Genomic DNA, 15,207 nt, shown 5'->3' with positions numbered 1-15,207 from the left:
TTTGCATTTCTCTGATCAGTAAGGACTTTGAATATTTCTTTAGTGTCCCAACCTACAGAACTATACAAGGGTCTCAAGAGAGGGAGTGTCCTGAACAGTCTTTGGAAACTCAAAAACAGTGAAGGGATGCTACACTTATGTCTTCCCAGGTTTAGTACAAGAGTTTAACAAGTATGACACCGATGGGTCAAAGTGGATCAAACAATACACCGGAATCAAGGCTATCTCAAAGAAAGAGTTTTCCATGGACATTGGCTAAGAGGGATTCCTAGAATCGAGATCTCTTTCCATCCAGAGTTTGCTAATCCAGATTTTACACAACCTATCTCAGAAGTTGTAGATGAAGTCATTTAGAATTGCCCCACTTTGGGAGTCAGCTGTCCCTACCTGCAGGACTAAACAACAAGGGTCTTGAGGGAGGGAATAAGAATGGATGGGACCAGGGATGCAAAGGAAGGAGACAAAACAGAGATCTGTTAAACCTCATTTATTTTCCAAAAGCACTCAGCTCATAAAGCTGTAAAACCACAGTTATAAAGTGGAATCAATTGCTCAAGTACATGACTGTGTGAATGGTAAAGTGCTTAGCAACGAGCTGAATTAAAGGAAAGCTCTAACCACAAGGTCTCAAGGCTCAAGGTTCCAACTGCAAGATTTCTTAACTATACTCAGGGAACATAAAACAAATCTCTTAAAAGCAGAAGTTAGAAATAATAATTTTAAAAGAAATAATGGCCCAGGGACAAGATAAAGAGCAGGCCCCAACACTTTAGGTGTTTCTCAGCCATTCAGGATTCCTCAGTTGTGAATTCTCGGTTTAGTTTTATAGCCCCCCCTTTTTTTTATTGGGTTGTTTGGGGTTTTGATGGTTAGCTTCCTGAGTTCTTCATATAATTTGGATATTAGCCTTCTAACGGATGTGGTGTTAAGAAGATATGTTCCCAATCTGTACATTGCTGACTCATCTTATTGACTCTGTCCTTTGCCTTACAGAAGCTTTCCAATTTCATGAGGTCCCAGTTATCAATTCTTGATCAACGAACCATTGGAGTTCCGTTGAGGAAATTTCCCCCTGTGCCAATGAGTTCAAGGCTCTTTCACACTTTCTCTTCTATTAGATTCAGAGTATCTATCTGCTTTTATATTGAGGTCCTTGATCCATTTAACCCTGAGCTTTGTGCAAGGTGACAAATACGGGTCTATTTTTATTTTTCTATATACAGACAGCTAGTTAGAACAGAGCCAGTTATTGAAGATGCATTCTTTTTAACATTCTTTTTACTTTTATTTTTGGCATCTTTGTCAAAGATCAAGTGACCATAAGTGTGTGGATTCATTTCTGGGTCTTCAATTCTATTCCATTGATCAAGATGTCTATCTCTGTAGCAATACCACGCAGTTTTTATCACTATTACTCTATAGTAGAGCTTGAGGTCAGGGATGGTATTTCCCTGAGTGGGTTTTTTATTGCTAAGAATTGTTTATGCTATTCTGATTTTTTTTTTTTTTTGACTTTCCAGGTGAATATGAGAATTGCCTTTTCAGTGTCTTTGATGAATTGTGTTGGTATTTTGATGGGGACTGCATTGAATCTGTAGCTTGCATTTGGTAGGCTGGCCATTTTTACTATATTAATTCTGCCAATCCATGAGTATGGGAGATCTCTCCATTTCCTGAGATCTTCCTCAATTTCTGTCTTGAGAGACTTCAATTTACTGTCATACAGGTCTTTCACTTGTTTAAAGTTACCCAAGACATTTTATAATATTTGTGGCTATTGTGAAGGGAATTGTTTCCCTAATTTCTTTCTTAGCCTGTTTATCATTTGTATAAAAGGAGGCTACTGATTTGTTTTAGTTAATTTTATGTCCTATCACTTTGCTGAAGTTGTTTATAAGCTGGAGAAGTCCTCAGGTAGAATTTTGGGAGTTGCTTATGTATACTGTCATATCATCTGCAAATAGTGATACCTTTATTTCTTCTTTGCCAATTTATATCCCCTTCATCTCTTTTTGTTGTCTTATTGTTCTAGCTAGCACTTTGAGTACTGTATTGAATAGATATAGGGAGAGTGGGCATCCTTGTCTTGTCCCCGATTTTAGTGGGATTTCTTCAAGTATGTCTCCATTTATTTGATATTGGCTGTTGGTTTGCAGTAAATTGCTTTTATTATGTTTAGGTATGGACCTTGAGTTCCTGATCTTTCCAATATTTTTAACATAAAGGGGTGTTGTATTTTGTCAAATGCTTTTTCTGCATCTAAGGAGATGATCATGTGATTTTTTTTCTTTGAGCTTGTATATAGTAGATTACGTTAATGTATCTTCATATATTGAACAAACTTTTTATCCTGTGATGAAGCCTACTTGTTCATGGTGAATGATGACTTTGATGTGTTCTTGGATTCAGTTTGCAAGAATTTTATTGAGTAATTTTGCATCAATATTCACATGCAATATTTGTCTGAAGTTCTCTTTTTTGGTTGGCCCCTTGTGTGGTTTTGGTAACAGAGTAATTGTGGCTTCATAGAATGAGTTAGGTAGTGTTCCTACTCTTTCTGTTTTATGGAGTAGTTTGAGGAATATTAGTATCAGATCTTCTTTGAAGTTCTGAAATTCTGCACTAAATCCATCTGGCCCTGGGCTGTTTATGGTTGGGAGGTTTGTAATGACTTCTATTTCCTTGAGAGATATGGGTCTGTTTAGATACTTTACCTGTTCATGACTTAAATTTGGTTTGTGGTATCTGTCTAGAAAGCCATCCATTTCATCTAGATTTTCCAGTTTTGGTGACTATATGCTTTTATGGTAGATCTGATGATTTTTTTGAGTTTCCTCAATTTCTGTTGTTATGTCTCCCTTTTCATTACTATAATTTCTAAAAGACTTGACATTTGAATTTTTTTTTCTGTGTCTGAAAAGATGTAATAAAACTATAACCAAACTGGAACTTAGTTTTTAAGATAACTTGGAGGAGCATTTCTGAGCTATCCACACTTAAATTGCTGCAGACAAAAATATCTCTCATTCTCTTACAGACAAGAGCAATGTCTATTTGTATAGACCTTAATGAAGAGAAATAAAAAGAAAAGGAGACAGAAAGGCAGAGAGACAATGTACTACAAGGGGAGAAGATGATGACCACACTGCTTCAGTAAATTGATTAAAATCTGCCTATGGTTTATTTTATTTTTAATTTGGTGTAATTTTATTTATTTTAAATGCATATGTAATCTGAAAATTATCCAATATTATCCAACATTCATGTGAATTACAAACAAGTATAGATTAATAAATAATGTGACAAATTTTTAATGGAGTTAAGTAATCTTTGCAGAATCGAATTGACAACACATTATAAATACAAATGTGTATTAAGAATAGGACAAAAACTGAATAAATTCAAAAACTAGGACTTTGCAAGGATCCAATTAAATAGATAATCCACTAGCTAATCTGATCAAATAAGGAAAGAATCATAGAACCATATGAGGAAACTAATTATAGTACAATATTTTGTTCAGTTCTATTTAAATAAATTTGAAAATTGACTTCAAATCCTCACAAAATATAAATTGCCAGGAGAGCATAAATGTAAACAAACCAATTATCATGGTACAATTTGAGAAAGCTGTCAAACAGCTCCTTTCCAAAATAAAACAAGCCTGAAAAATTTCACAAGTGATTTTATCAAAACTTCAAAATACAAATATTTTTAGTGTTATTTAAATGTTTCCAAACAGAGAAGGGGAGAAATACACCATCTCTGTTTTCTTCCAAATTCCCATTTGGAGAAGTAACATACGTTTTCTTTATGTGTTCTTGGAACTCTTCAAATGTTTTCTAGTTGTGGTGATGGGTAGGTGGATTCACAGTTGTTGACATAGAGTTTGTGTGAAGTTGGGTGTGTTTATTTATTCTGGATGTTTTTCTTTACTTCTAAGGATTGACTGGCCACTGAGAGATATGAGTGGCCACTGAATAGATAAGATGTTTCCATTTAGGGTACAAGCTACTGTACTGGGCAAATGAGGCTGATCACTCAACTGCTGTTTAGATAGGGTAAGCCTATCGCTGGCAAGTTACAGAGATCATCACAAAGCTTTTATGGACACTTCCCTGGTTTGGGTTTTTTGTTGTTGTTGTTTTGGTTGTTCGTTTTTGGTATTGTTTTTTGATTTTTGTTTTCCTTTTTATAATGTATAAACTATTCCATGGTAGATGCCCACTTCACAATTCTCTCTCTCTCTCTCTCTCTCTCTCTCTCTCTCTCTCTCTCTCTCTCTCTTCCTTATAAATACTCAAGTCAATCAATTGGGAGGGAGAGGGAGGGAGGGGGCCTGGATGGGAAAGGGGAGAGGGAGGGGAAAGGGGAACAATGTCAGGTATGGGCGCAGGGGGTTGGGAGGGGGAGATAGGAGAGAAGCCTTGAGGGCCAGCAGAATGAATGGAAATGGAAATGGAAATGGAGATAGGAGGTAGATTACTAGAGACCTGGGAGGTGAGAGACTCTCAGGATTCAAAGGAAGGGACCTTAAATGAAATGCCCTACAGTAAAAGCAAGAGGATCCCAGGACCCAAAGGAAGACATTAGCTGAAATACCAAACAAAGGGGAGAGAGAACCTGTAGAGACTCTATCCAGAGTTTAGGCATGGCCCCTGCTTGATGGATGGGGCCACCCACTCTTCTTAAAATTTTAACCAAAAATTGCTTCTGTCTAAAGGCAATACTGGGACAAAGAGTGAAGTAGAGACTAAAGGAAAGGCTATCCAGAGACTGCCCTACCTGGGGGTCTATCCCATATGCAGACACCAAACCCAGACAAGAAGTACTTGCTGACAGGACCCAGATAAGGTTGTTTCCTGAGAGGCTCTGCCAGAGCCTTACCTATGCAAGTGCTTGCAGCCAACTACCAGCTGAGCATGGGGACCCCAATGGAGAAATGTGGGGAAGGACTGAAGGAGCTGAAGAGGTTTGCAACCCCATAGGAAGAACAACAATATCAATAACCAGACACCCAAGGAGGAATCCTAATGAATGGGATAAGGAACTGTGATAAGGGGGACCAAGAGGGGGTAACAGCTGGACTTTGAAAATCTAAAAGTAGTTAAAAAAAAGAAAAATGAAAACAGTAGAGGTCACTTTTGAATTCATCATTCCTTTCATTATAACATATTAATGCATAATGAACTGTTATGGATCTGTTGACTTTTGAGTGTATGAATTTTTGGAGTCCCCCCTACCAAAGTAAGTATATTTATTTTTCTGTTTCGACCCCATTATTTGTAAACAAGCAGATAAACTCATTGCCAATTGAAAACAGAGATGATGGTGAAAGATACCGAATCAAAAAGACTAAAATATGGTTTCATTGTTTATTGTAGTGAAGTGTGGATAATTGATGTTTACCACTGGGGTAATTTTTACTGAAATTTAGTCCATTATCTTCATATAGTAACCACTCTTCTCTGTCTGCCAAACTGGGGCTATTTTCAATAGAAGAACAGGATAAAATTTCACTGACCAATTCACACTTGCTGGCATTAGTGAGTTAACCCAATTAGCAACCTTCTTAACCGTAACTGGTCCTGTGTGCATTGCCATAATTTCCAGAGGTTTAACAGCCCAACAGACTTAGCAGCTTGCTTCTGAGGACAAAATACTCAAATATAAATATGTAATTCTTCAGAAAGACTGCTTTGTCAGGCAGACATTATTGATATCAAAAGTTGTATCAAAAGTCATGAAACCACTTACAATTTTTTAATGCATGTGAGTTAACTATAGAATAGACTTAGTTTATCAAAAATAAAACAAAATATATCAAATGATTCATTGTGCAGATGGTTACTACTTTAGAGGACGTTGTTGCCAAGAAACACATAAAATCAAAATAAAAATCAACATATGTTATTTTCAATTTTCTAAATCTTGTAATATTTTTGATGGACTTTGTTACAAGCTGTCAAATTTTATGCATATATGGTCTAAGTTGTCATATATGTGTATAAATATATACTTAATATATAACTTGTTAACTCAAATTCAAACTTTGAAAAGACATAAATTGACATTTATTGGTACTGATATACATATATATATATATATATATATATATATATATATATACACATATATACACATAGTAAATATATACAAACATATATGGATATGTGTATGTATATATACATGCATACATTATCTATATAGTATATAGATATTTAGGATATAGAATATATAGGAAATTTAACCAGGAAACCTTGATTTGCATATTTTAAAATAAGTATTTGAATACAACTACTTTATTCATTAATGAAGTTAATAAGAATTAATCCTGTCATATTTTATATTAATCTTATACAACTCACAGATGCTTTGTTTATATTTCAAGCACTATAGGATAATGACAAAAATGAAAAAGAGATATTAGAAATGTAAGTCAGGATTAGGGAAGGAATTATGGTTAGTGTATACTAAATTATAACTACTACTTAAAACCAAGAGGCTTCAATCTAGTATTGGATAATTTTTGACTACTCACCAAAGAATATTTTTGTAGTCAAAATGCTAGATTGGGAAAAACATCTTCACTAACTCGACATCCGATAGAGGGCTAATATCCAAAATATATAAAGAACCCTCCCGCAAAAAATAGAATTCACAACAGAGGGATCTCGAGTGACTGTGAAACACCTAAAGAAATCTTCAAAGTCCTTAGTGATCAGAGAAATGAAAATCAAAACGACCCTGAGATTCCACCTTACACCAATCATAATGGAGAAGATCTAAACCTCAGGTGACAGCACATAGTTAACAAGGATGTGGAGAAATAGGAACACTCCTCCATTGCTGGTGGGATTGCAAACTGGTACAATCACTCTGGAAATCAATCTTAAGGTTCCTCAGACAATTGGAAATATATCAAACCCAAGACCCAGCAAAACCTCAATTATATTCCTATTTTATTCCATTTCTGTTTACTTACAAAGAACTTACGTTACCTGTTCCACATAAAATTCAATAATACTTTCAAAATCTAACTGAATAATGTACCACATGACCACAGATAAAGAGAGAGATGCAGGTTGGCTAAGCTGTGGAGTTCTTTGCAGAGCTTTCAAAATTCTGTAGCCTCTGAAACCCCCTAAATTTCAGGTGTGATATGTGCTGGGTTCAGACTTTGAAAGGCCTACTTATTATATTTTATTTGCAGAAAGAGGGGCAGGCTATTTTTATTTTTTATTGCATTTTTTTTTAACCAGACTGAAAGACTGTAAATTTAGGAGGGACCCTGAACTTTTCTATCGATATCCCAGATACTGGCTTAATGTTGCTCTAACCACTATACACACCCCTTGGTAAATTATCCCATAATATTTACATTGCTTTCTGGTTAGAAAGATTGACTAGGTTTCAGTGATTGCTTTCCTGTTTCTTATAAAGTTGGTTTTTCTCCAGTCATTTATGCTGCGAGGTTGTCCTATGAAGAAAATAAATCTGATATAAATCGGTGTTTCATAAGACACATGTTCCTTCTCGAGTTTCTAGAAGAAAAGCACACCACATCAGAAGCTCAGAAAGTGAAAACTATGGGTTCCAAACATAAACAGTTTATTTTTCCTTACTGCGGCTATGGTAGTTGTTGTTGAAATCTGGTGGAAAGTTGTCAAAAATGTTACAGGTTTGACCCAACAAAAGGAATACCTTTGAAATTTTGACAGTGGTTTCAAATATTATTGTTACTGTGAAATAAAAATTAATTTTAAAAGCCAATTTAAATAAATATTGGATTTATAAATCGATACTATTCTTGGTACGTTTATCATGCAATAGTTTTCAAGTTTTGTATGCTTTCTGAATATATGAGTATAATGATTACAGATTGTATTGTATTCATTCTGTTAACAAGAAACTGCTCTGTCCAAAAGTCTCAACTAAAATGCTAATAATATTCAGAATGACTGAAAATAAACATTACTCTTTTTTTATACCAAAGACATATTAAACATTTATTCAAAGATACATGTAACTCCATAATATGAATCAAGGTGGCTTTCCACTTTAATTTTGAACACAGNCACTAATAAGAGTCTGTAGTTTTGTTTCCTTGCTTCTTGATTTGAACCAATTATATATATATATATATATATATATATATATATATATATATATAGAGAGAGAGAGAGAGAGAGAGAGAGAGAGTGAGTTTTATAAACAGAAAGTATACATTTATAATCAAAGTGCTCATAATACATTCGAATAACAAGAATATAACAAATCATGCTTATTTTACATGTTTCACTTGTAGAACAAACAAAAAATTGAAATAGGAAAGTTTGATAACTTCTCTGATCCTGTCTTCTGCAAGATTTCACACCTAATTTATTCCTTCTTATGAGGTTAGCTTGAGAACCACTGTAAACTACTTTAAATCAATGTAGACTATTAATCTCTGAATTAAAATATAAGACAATAGCATTTGCAGGAATGAAAGACCACTTTTCACCCCAGAAAAAAAGATTTAATTGATAAATAAGTATATGGTACTTTTATTTTAAAATCACTGTGAAGTGAATATTCTAATGTTGTACTCATTTCTTAAATATTAAAACACATATTGGGTATTAAAAATGCAGCCACATAATAGTTGATTGCAGATGAATATTATGGAGGATTAGAAGGACACTTTAGTAAAGGCTTCAAGAATAGCCACAATCGAGATCAACACAATTCAATCCTTTGGAAAATTGGTTGGTTTAATTTGCATAACTTCTTCCAATTTTATTCAATTTGATACAAAATAGTTATAAAGAGTGACTATGTTGTCCTTCATAGACTGGTGCCTTACTCATGCCTCATTATAGAAACTTCTTTGAGTAGATGACCTTAATACTATGCCTGATAATGGGCAGAGAGTGAGAAACTTTGTGTATTTATTAATAATCTATTATTCTGTTTTTACTGAATAGAAAATATTATAGTGAGGCATGGAGTATAAATTGTGCTGGAGGAGAAAAATAAGAGCTTATTGGACAGTGTTTATGCTACTTTGACCCTGTACAGAAAAAAAAAACTAACCAAGTAAGTTGGAAGTATATGAATTCAAGGCCAATCCCCACAGCCTCACGCAAAAACAGTTCTTTATTAGTTGAATGCCACCTATTGTCAGTAATTCCCAGATTAAAAAAAAATTCTAGTTAATAACATAATTCAATAGATTGAGTATTACCTTTCAAAGACACCTTCCAATCCCTTCCTTCCTCTGTTGCTAAAAATGATATAAAATAAAGTATTGTTATACAGAATCTTGGCAACAGAAAAAAAAAATCTCATTGTAAATGCTGTAGTGTGTCACAGTGCGTCCCTCGGTATATTCTTTTGACCATACTTATGTGATTGCAAATGTTTATTGAAATGACACATTGGTCTAGTAAGAGGCCTAGGGCTTCTGTTATTATTGCTGTTGTTATTGTTGTTGGTGTTGTTGATGATGATGATGATGATGATGATGGAACCCTATTGGAATACCTCTTGGATATTCTGTTGTTGTCTAGTGTCATGGAGATGTTTTGGATCTGTAGGACAGAACCCTTCATGCACTTCAGCCATTCATATTATGGTGTAGATATTGGCCAATTCAATGCCCTAGATATAGGCTGAGAGGTATCTGAGCTACTAAACCTACTAGATCTAATGATCTTAACCTCTTGGGCTGGCTCACCCACAACCCCCACATCTAGGGCCAGCTCTACTGTACTAAACAGGTGAAGCACATGGCATTCCTAATCAGTACCACAGCAATTAAGACCCAGGGACAGCTCTTCTGCTATGATGATGCTGTTGGGGGTCAACTTTTCTGCCCTCTGACAAAGGGGAAGGAAAGGGAATCTCTCCCTCAAAAGGGTCATGACATAGTAGACAAAGGAAGGACAGGGCCAATATTTCCACACCTACCCTCTCAGGTAGGCTCACCTGACCCCCACATTCAGGGTCAGCTCTACTGTGCTACCAAGGCCCGTAGCACACATTTGGTTATCATCTTGGTCTCAGTTCTTGCCAAACCTGCCCTGTGCAAGGGGCCTTTTTCATGAGCACATTCCTACCCTAAACAAGCTGGGTTCCTAATGTCTCTATGCTGCTCCTTGACCTGGGAGACAATGGGATCTGCAATATGCCAAACTGGTGGAGGCCTCAGGCTAGTTCCCTGTCTCAGTGCCCTCTCATTGGACAGGTAGACTTCTCCGGCTAGCTATTTTGGAAAATGTTAGGTTAGTGGTCTTTCAGATATTCCTAGTTCATAACACTGAACATAGCCATAATCTTTCTCTTCTCTCCCACCTACTGAAGCACATGCGATAAAACATTCACTCTGGAAACACTACGAGGGGCATTTTCATTCATTTTTCTTGTAGGAAATTTATTTGTTATGTCTTATCTGATAGGTCACAGCTACTGATGTGTTAAGTGCCACACAAGCGTTTAGTTTTGCTGCATAGTTAATATTGTGAAATGGTGAAGATATTAACAACATACATACGTTTCTAACGCTAATTCTTAGAAGTCTTTACACTAATGGATAGATCTGCTGATTCTTGCACATAGTGCTGGCCTTAATTGCATGTTGCATAGTATATCTTATAAAACCTTTGTTTTTTGAATGGGAAAGGTTCATGTATGCTCATATGTTGGTCTGCAGTTGGTGGAATTGTATTGGAAGGATTAGGAGGTGTGGCATTAGTAGAGGATGTGTGGTCCTGAGGTAGGGCTTTAAGGTTTCAAAGATTTGTACCATTGCCTTTCTGCCCCCTTTCCCTTCTTGTAGGTCGAGGTCTGAGCTGAGCACTCATCTATCTTTTTGCTGTGTCTTCATCCTGTCATGATGGATATTAAGCGTCTGAGCACATATGTTCAATTAAGTACTTAATTATAGAAGTTGCCTTGGTCATGGTATCTTGTCACAGCAATAAAACAGTAACACATTAAAAAGTCCTGGGTACCACTGAATTGATATATGTAAAAAAAACTTGGAAATTCTATGATTTTTTTCTTATTATAGATCTTATCCAAAGGAAAACTGACTTCCATATTAGTTAGTGTATATGTTCAGGGTTTTATCTTTTTGTTTGGAGCTAAAAGCCATGATGATCTAGACTCCCCATTATTTTCCCCTCATAAGTGCTGGGACTACAGTCTTGCACTACTGTACTTGGCTTAGTAAAATATTTCGAAAGAACAAATATATTACATAAAGAGCCTTGAGATTCATCCTAGATGTTACACATAATTGTTTCTAAAGGGGATATAAAGTATGACTACCTGGCTTTTCTTTTGGTGGTAATGATATTGAAGAACTTAATAATTAAGAAAAAACACTAAAAATTCTAATAATGGCATTAATAAATTGTGTATTTGCTTGGCTTACCATAAAACTAAAATACTTAATGGTCTTGGAACATTCAACTATACACCCACTCTAGAATGTCTACAGACATTTGTATTTCCCGATTTGTGTCAGCTGTTGTGGCACTCAAATGTTTTCAGCTTAATTTTGTTAGTCTACGAATTTCTTATGATTCCTACTATGGGAATCTACTTCAGATTTTCTTCATACTTCATCCAACCTGGCAGCGAGTTTTCATCTACACCCAGACACTTGGTAGGTTATTAAATTTTATACCCTAGAAATATGTATTTGTAAATGATCTAGAGTAAGTGCATAGAATGAAAAAAATGTTACCCACAAAATGATTCTCAGGTTAGATGCCAGCTGTATTTTGGTGGGAGGTCCTAAGGTGTCCTTCACCTCAGACTAGTTGGATACAAATGTAATCATCCCCGTGGGCTCCTTCCCACTCAATGATTCATTATAATGACTCATCAGACACAATGAGAGCTGTTATACTCACAGTCAGGTTTAAAGCAGGAAAGATATACTCACCAGGAATAGCCAAATGAAGAGATGGGTAGGGTAGTATTTGAGAGGGTTCCACTTGTTAACATATCACTGAGCTTAGTATGTAAAATATTTCCAGTTAAAGAATATTACCCAAACCATAGCCTTTTGGAATTCCATGGTACATTAGTCACATATTGTCTGTGTGAATGGATTTGAATCACTCTCCCTAACACTGCTATGACAGGTGTTAAATGTGCTTAATCCTCACTTCCTCCTGATCTCTAAACTGATACAGAATGTTTCAAGAAGAAACCCATTACATGCCACATTTCTGGAAAATTCTGTAGCCAGAGAATGAAAGGTACAAATTCATTCCCATCAGTCAGGATTTTTGAGGACACAACAAATCAAAACAACTTTGGAGTAAATTTACTACTTCATGTTTTAAAGAATAAACAAATTTATTTATTATCCATTGTACATTTTGGTCTCCTTGATCAGTTCTTTAGGATCCTCCTCTTAGAGTATTGCAAATTTGTTCATTTATATACTTTGATACCTTTCCAGGAAAATATTTATAGCAAACCAATAGCACAGTGGTGGGGATGGAGGCAGATACCATGGGAGAATTTGCTTTTTATGAGAATCCCATGTTTCAGGGGTTATTAATAAGTCTTAATAGGGAGAGATCACCCATTGTATAGCCTCAAAAAGTGTAAGATCACAGTATATTATTTACTACTCTAGTACATTTCATTTGATATGTTTTTCCTGTCTTTCAGTACATATACCATATAGATTTCCCTCCAGCCATGATTTTTTTTTTCTTCTCAGTCTAACACTAATGCTGAAGTTGGTCAGTTGCTCTTCTGTTTTTACTCAAGAGCCATGAGTGTCATGAAGTGCTTCTCAGCATTACTTGTTCTATGAGCAGGTGACTTCCAGCTCTAATCCCAAAAACTCTTCTTTCAGGTATCAGTCTTGCTGCCAAATTGCCAGCTGTGTCCCCAGGAAATGAGTGCATTCTGAAATGGGTTCAAAGTAGGAACATGTTTTTCAGCTTTGTCACCTGAGGAAGTAAAAAAGGAAAAATTAGGTCTAAGAATGAATATTACTAGACCATGCTGCAGGAGTTACAAAGTCTCTATAAGCCATCAGGGAATTTCAAGTATGACATAGCTTATAAGGGGAAGCACACACAAGAATAAGGTGCTACACAACCTTACAAAATAAATTCATTCTGGAGGACCATCCATGAATCATATGACCTCCTTTTAAAGGATGAAGACAAATTATAAACAGTACTTAGCTTGCATTAACTAGTTTCCCCAGTTCTTCCTTAGATTGAATTTCTGAGCTACAGATGTCCTGTTACTTTAGGCTCTAACAAACCATTAGAAGGCCAGTTGGCTTCCTGCTGTAATTTCTGGGATCTTTCCTTTTATTTTTGGATTAGTACATGCTAAAATTTTACCCCTTTTAAATATACAAGCAGTTGTATTTAACAAGATGACAAATACCACTGAGGAAATAAGATATTTAAAGCATCAAATTATCTGTTTAAACAAAATTTTGAAAAATGTTAGGTGTAAAAGTAATACCATAAAATACCATATTTTATGGTAAAACAATACCATAAAATATGTGTGGGAGTTGTTTACTCGTGCAGACTCACCCCAGGTTCTTGCCCTGTAGGGTTTTGTTATCAAGGTCAAGGCTTGTGGTAACACAGTTTTAAGGAATACTGATTGGGGTTTTTAAAAGTTTATGCTTCTCCTGCAGGAGGGTTTTGGAAACAGAATATTCTTGTACTTACAGAAATGAAATAGTTATTTTGTAAAAGAGTTTCTACAAACTGTGTATTACGCCTTTGGACCAGTGTTTTACTTTATGTAAAACATGCTCTCATGCATCTTTAAGTAATTAAGAGAAACTAATGTCTTGTACCATGTACTTTGACCTCAAGAGATATGAGTTATGTACAATAATATTGTTTATAGAGAACACATAGTCTTATGTATTTTTCTCAAGTAACATAAAACATAGTAGAATATGTAAAATGTATTAGTCATTCAGAGTATTGAAGTTGAATTAGTTTTGTTTTTTTGTTTGTTTGTTTGTTTTGGGTTTTTTCTTTTTTTTTGTCTTAAGATTAGACCACTCAACATGAAGAAAACAAACATCACAAATATCTAACCCAGGAGGCAAAACGTTGGATACCTACTATCCTAGCACTCAGGAAAAGACGCAGGAGAATCATGAGCTTAAAGAAAGTTGATATATAAGTGTGTGTGTGTGTGTGTGTGTGTGTGTGTGTGTGTGTGTGTGTGTGTGTATTTGTGTGTCCTTTCTCCTGTCTTCCAAAGAAAGTTTGGGAGAAATAGGTCAATGGGGGAACACTTGCCAAATATGTCAAAGCTCATGTACCAAAATGAAACACAGAGCTGAAGCAAAAATCCAGATATCTCTTATTTGTAGTTCTTTTATTGTTCTACTCAATTGTATTGCCATGATGTGTAAATAAACACCTCAGACAACGTTGCTGCATCACACAGAACATTTTATACTGAGGGCATAGGGGATAATTTAAATTTTCCAGTCTCAATTTTACTGTGCTTGATGAGTTTGTTTTTCTTAGTTATATTATGTGAAGAGTGATGATAATAATAAGCCATGTAGTTATTTTGCTGTATGTTAGGCATTATCAGAACTGAACTGTAATAGTTTTGACAGTGCTACTGAGAAAGCATTTTCAGGAGAAAACCAAATAAAACCAGGAAGCAAATTTGGTGTACAACTTTTATTTGTAACTTGGGAAAAGAAAATAAAACTCATTAAAATGTATAATCTTGAAATGGTTATGGAAATTTGGTATGTTTTCTTTGCCCCAGGTTCTTCAATAATATTTCAGAAATAATAATTCATTAATAATTATTTGAAATTTCCAATAAAATGGGATGATACTCTGAATTATTATAACAGTTTTTCATAAGGAAATTGTTGCATGCAATATTTATTATATCAAGAAAACATTAAGTCATTTTGTCATCATTATAGTAATTGTAGCTTTCTTTTTTATGGATCTATTGCATGCTATTGCTCTTTTAAAATATCCTTTTCCTTATTGGTTACTCTTTCTTTCTTTTTTTTTTAATGGTTATTTTATTCATTTACATTTCATATGTTATCCCCCATCCCGGTTACCCCTCCACAAACCCCCTATCCCCTGCCCCCTCCCCCAGCTTTTATGATGATGCCCGCCCACCCATCCACCTACTCCCACCACACTGCCTTGGCATTCCCCTACACTG

General features: G+C 35.2%; 1 non-coding gene across 1 annotated transcript; it reads right to left on the bottom strand.

Moving 5' to 3' along the window:
- Window positions 1-10,260: 10,260 nt before the first annotated feature.
- Window positions 10,261-10,392, bottom strand: LOC115065011. Its single transcript, XR_003844822.1, has one exon. It is a non-coding gene; the product is annotated as a small nucleolar RNA SNORA17 (small nucleolar RNA).
- Window positions 10,393-15,207: the final 4,815 nt, after the last annotated feature.

Source organism: Mus pahari, chromosome 11, assembly GCF_900095145.1.
Source record: "Mus pahari chromosome 11, PAHARI_EIJ_v1.1, whole genome shotgun sequence".
In the NCBI taxonomy this organism is placed as follows: Eukaryota; Metazoa; Chordata; class Mammalia; order Rodentia; family Muridae; genus Mus; species Mus pahari.
The sequence above is the reverse complement of the archived record's forward strand: the minus strand, read 5'-3'. Positions and strand labels throughout refer to the sequence as shown.